The sequence below is a fragment of the Solanum dulcamara genome, chromosome 2 (assembly GCF_947179165.1).
Source record: "Solanum dulcamara chromosome 2, daSolDulc1.2, whole genome shotgun sequence".
Lineage (NCBI taxonomy): Eukaryota > Viridiplantae > Streptophyta > Magnoliopsida > Solanales > Solanaceae > Solanum > Solanum dulcamara.
Window position 1 is genome coordinate 37,669,794 of NC_077238.1, and position 6,000 is coordinate 37,675,793.

Sequence of the window (6,000 nt, forward strand, 5' to 3'; positions counted from 1 at the left end):
GCTCCCGAACACTCCCACACGTATCCAAGAACATCATGAACACCCAGGACTTGAAATCGCCTCAATCAGAGCTCCCACTCTCAAGAAATTGCATTTTGAAATTTGAGGAAAATTATTCAAAATGGGTCTTAAAGTGACGCTCTCGTGTCGCAAAAGCGAACACGAAGGTCACTTAAGCTGTCATGACCCAACCCTGTAGACCGTGAGTCATTTTCGAGTTAGACACCCATATGTACCCTTAGCCCAAATTAGCATATTAGAAGAATAGATAAATATAGAAATCAAATAAGGTCATTAGATAGAGCACGAAAACAGACGCAGCACACGAAAGTCGATAAGGCCGTCATGGAACACAAAAGCCCAACACATATACAAAACACACAATACATATCTACAGACCTCTACAGAACAATAGCATAATCATATGAAGAGATAGGGCCCCGTTGTACCCCTGACCAACAAGTACAAATATGCAACAAAAACTTTAATACCAAAATAGGACTACGGATAAGGGAGCACTATCAAATAGCAGAGTGGATACCCTAGGCAAGCGGATCGGCAAATTAAGCATCTATACCTGCGGGCATGTAACGCAGCCCCTAAGAAAGGGGGTCAGTACGAAAAATATACTGAATATGTAAAGCATGGACTGTAATAAATAAAGTCCTAACTAGAACAGAATGTGTAGAAAATAAGCAAAATACCCAGAATATCAAAATAATTATCACAAGCACAGCTAATGCATGCGTAAAAACATATGTCATATCCGGCCCCATTATGGGACTTGGTGAACAAAATATGGTCGCCCTCTCGTCACCGGCGCCACAACATAAGATACTCTAGATTAGGGAATATCTCCATAACAGATCATATCATATCAGATGGCCATTTCATATCATATCATCAGACATCAGCATATGTGTACATCGCACAACATACACCACAACCTATGTATATGTCATACCTTCCCTCTAATGTAAGGGCATGACGACCAATGCAGAGAAGTACGCTTGATAATATACCTGGCCTGGGCTTAGTAAAAAAAGCATTGAGGCATCTGCGAGTGAAGTAGTGAGAAACTAAATGCAATATGAAAGGTAAAACATTTACAGAGACTCGATAGCATAACTCCGATGACAAATCATATAAGAGAAATTTAGCGATAATCATAGTGTATGTCTTTCAGATGTCACGATGGTCTATGTCAAAATGGTCTTTCTGAAATCATTCTCATATTTCAAAATATATTATAGGACTCAAGGAAATAATTAAAAGATCTGCCGTTTAGTAGTTGGAAGAGTAGCAAAGAGTTTCCTTTGAATTTTACTCAAAAATAAGTCAAATGGAATAATAAAGGAAAATTCGAGAATAGTGGACTCACCTCGGCCAAATGAGGTGACGTATACAAATTATGTGTGGTAAGCTTCATGACGTTACTTATAAGAGTTTTAAGGTAGTCGGGTCCTATTTGTGTAAGTTCTAGATATTTAGATAATTTTTCCAACTATTCACAAATATTTAGTTCAATTCTACTAAATGAAAAGGAGGTAAATTTAGGCGTAGATTCCGAAGAGTAGAGTTATCCCTGAGGCTCGTATCCAAACCTATTACACTTAGGACATGCCAAGAGAAGGAAAGGTAAAGCTTTACATACCTTATTGGCCTTTTACGCTTGTCCAAATTCAAATCATGTTTTCTCCAAAATCTACAATTGGTCAATTTACCAAATATTAACTATAAGGCTTTAAGAATTCAATTCTAGTCAATACTTGTCTACAGAAATTCGGGCAGCATCTCCCATATACATACAACATTCCCGAGATTTCAACTCATCCAAAATTTCAACAACCATACCAACAACAATACCAATAACATCAACAATCAATTCATTCATTCCATATCTCACCCGAAATCTCTATATATGCAACAAAACCATCACGATGCATTTTCTACTTTCAAATCTATAGTCAGTAACAATAATCCACACTCTAACAATTTCATTTCTATAATATCATAAAATTATACTAAAATGACATAATTTTCTACAATCAATTTCCAACTTCAACCAAATTCATTCAACTCTCATTTCCAACATAAAGTCCATAATAACCACAACTAGAATACTACATAAAATTAATTCATCTTGCCTATATAACCATACCTATACACGACCATATACACATATGCACACCCACCATGCAAACTTCCATATTTTCATAAATTCTACCCATCTCTACCATACTACAACATAAACAAACCTTCATAACATAATAAAAAGGGATTAATTCTTACATTTTCCTCCTAACTTCTTCACTTGACCAAGGTGTTAAATCGATGAAATAAGCGTCCTATCTTCTAAAATAACTTCACCACACTATAAAGGACCCTTGAATTAGTAGAAATACTAGAAAAAAATAATTTTTGAAACAAAATTTCAAGGGATAAAAATCCCTAGCTATGGCCGAATTTTCTCTCTTTTTTTTTCCTTCTTTCTTTTGTTCTTCTCCTTTCTCAACTTTTCTTGAAAGTTCCATGGAATTGATGACTAAGTGGCCCTTTTATTCATTTAGAAGAAGGATAAATTACATGGGCTTGGGTCCTTTTTATGGACCATGGCATGGTTGGGCCTCTCTTGTTCTCTTTTTTTTCCAAGCCCAATCACTTAGTCCATATATTTCTTTTTTGTAAATCATGAAACAAACTAAAAAAAAAATTTTAATTCCAATTTTTTCCTTAGCCTTTTCCAATATTTCCACATTCAAAATTTTCATAACCAACTTATGTATCAACCAAGATCTAAACATAGCATTGTCCTTAACTTATTACAATTATCCCAAAATATCCAAATGCACAAAATACGGGTTATAGCATCTTTCCCCCCTTTAGAACATTCATCCTCGAATGTTAAATAAAACCTTCTATAAAATATTACACAAACTATAGGGAAAATTCATTTCTATTATAATAACACATACTTTCATCAACTTAGGAGTTTCTGAAGTTGGAATTACCTGTAGTCATAAGGAATAGGTACAGATACTTGTGTTTCATTTCCTCTTCAGCTTCCCAGGTCATTTCTTCGCGATTCTCATTTCACCATAACACCTTGATGGAAACTACGTCCTTCGTCTGCAATATATCTTCTAGCATTTAGCTAGTCAACTAGTCTATTTATCGGTGTGAGGGTACAATGGTGTACGAAGACCTATATGTCCTCTCAATATCTTCGTGGGCTGATCTTTCGTAGTTAGTTGTAACTCGGACTCCTTTGTCTAATACAATAGCTATGGAAACTTTGTAAAGTCTCACTCTCTCTTATTGTGTTCACTCTTTTTTGTATGCACCTATCCATTAGGGTCTCTGCTAATAGTTCTCTAGGAACTAGAAATGAATTACCTTCCATTGGCTGTCAACATTAGCATAACAAGAAGATAGTCAATCTATACCATAATCACATCAAATTGAGTCATATCCAACTCTATTACATCTACCTTAGTGCAACAATCACATATAATTACCGACTAATTTTGCTATAATAGAATCCCCTACCGGAGTAGCTACCTCAAATGGTTCTATCGGTTTAAGTTTTATCGTAATATTATCAGCAATCAATGGAGAAATATATGATAATATAAAGACTAGATCTATCAATGTATATATTATCTGGGAAAAGATCAACAATGTACCTATAATCATATATGGATATGCCTCTTGATCCTGTCAGGTGGCCAAAGCATAAGTGAGGTTCGAAGGACTGCTGGAACTAGAGATCCTGCTACGGCATCTATCGTGGCCTGTTGGTATAGACACACCCTGCCCCGTGTGGAGCATAGCAATCGAAGAAGATGATGACCCAGCTGCTGATCTGGTAGGCCAAGTTGTACCACCCAAATTACCCTTATATGGGCAATCTCTCACCGCATGGACTTGATAACCATAACAAAAACAAGCCCCTATAGCATGGTAGCACTCTCTCGGATGGTACCTGCCATAATAAGAACACTGAGGCCCGGGTGGCCTCATCTGACCAGAGCCTCTGTATGGATGCGAACTGGAAGCCCTAGAGCTCAGACCTTCTCTCGAATATCCTGTACCACCTATTTTCTGGCCTAAGGACTGTGGAGGCATACTCTATGCTAGCTGGTTGGACTGTCTGCAATCGTGCAGCTGGAATGGTCTTCTCTGGAACTCTCTAGAATACCCATTTGATATGGCCCTCTTGGGCTGATTCCTACCAAAATCTTAGTTGGGCTGGTGTCCTCTATGTTTGTCCTCCATGACCTGAGTATATACATGTATAAGGGCGATGTCCATCCCTGGCTAGGCAGCTATCGCCAAATAATAATCAACCAGATACCAATCTAGGTCCATCACATATCGGTGCATCTTGTCATTTATATCAGCTACCAAAGCAGATGCATATTGGGCCAATGAGTCGAACTCCAAACTATACTCACGAACATTATGGCCTTGTTGCATCAAGAGCAAAAATCTGTCCGTCCTGGCTCTCCGTATATCAGGAGGCAGGAAATTACTGAGAAAAGCCTTTGTAAACTCGTCCCATACCGCTGGAGGAGCGACTTTGCCCCTGGACAACTCCCAGGACTCATACTAGTTAGCATCTACCTCATGCAGTCTATATGAGGCAAACTCAATCGACTCCATTGTAGAAGCCTTAATCAGATGTAATGTACGCTGCATCTCTTTTATAAACTCCTAGGGATCCTCCTCGGGCTTTGTACTGAAGAACTCTGGGGATTACAGGTCAAAAACTCACGATCCCTCGAACTATCTGATCTGTGTACCTGACCTCCGCCTGAACTGCATCTGTGCTCCTAGCCTACCACCAATCTGGCCAATAGCTAGACTACATTCCATATAGCCCTATCCTCCGCTCCTGGCTTTAGAGCTAGAGGCTCGGGTGTTGGGGCTCTAAAAACTGATGGTGAAGTCTCCCTCTGATCAGTAGTAGAGGTTTCCCTAATCCCCTCTGATACTAGCGACATCATAGAGTTGTCTATCGGGGGCACAGTCTCCAGCTTAGGCTGAGATCGGGCCCTAGTAACTCTGTGGGCCTGACTAGCCTCAGGGCGCTGCTGATTTGCCCATTTGGGCAGCCGTTGCTTTATTTGGAGGCATCACTAGAAATATAAAAAATTGTTTTATTAGGGAGGAATCATCTTGATAATACAGCTCTATCGCACGATCTAAGACAAGAAGAAAAGGTAACATCCTAAATATCCTATAACATCCTATTTATAGATATGGTGCACAACACATCGATAAACAAGACTCTACTAGACACGGATTATAGACATTCTGAGGACCAAACTGCTTTGATATCACTTTTATCATAACCCATCCCCATAGGATGGGACTCGTGCTCGAGTTGGACACCCATACGTACCCTTAGCCTAAATTAACATATTAGAAGAATAGATAAAGATAGAAATCAAATAAGGTCATTATATAGCGCACAAAAATAGATGCAGCACACGAAAACCGATAAGGCCATCACGGAACATAAATGCCCAACACATATACAAAACCCACAATACATATCTACAGACCTCTAGAAAATAATAGCATAATCATATGATGGAATAGGGCCCCATCATACCCGTGACTAACGTGTACAAATATGCAATAAAAAAGTTAGTACCAAAATAGGACTCTGGAAAAGAGAGCAGTGTCAAACAGCAAAGTGGATGTCCTAGGCAAATGGATCAGCAAATTAAGCATCTGTACCTGCGGGCATGTAACGCAGCCCGCGAGGAATGGAGGTCAGTATGAAAAAATGTACTAAATATATAAAGCATGGACTATAATAAATAAAGTCCTAACTAAAACAAAATGTGCAGAAAATAAACAAAATACTAGAATGTCAAAATAATTATCACAAACACAGCTAATGCATACGGAAAAACATATGTCGTATCCGGCCTCATTATGGGATTTGGTGAACAAAACGTGGTTGCCCTCCCATCACCGGTGCCACAG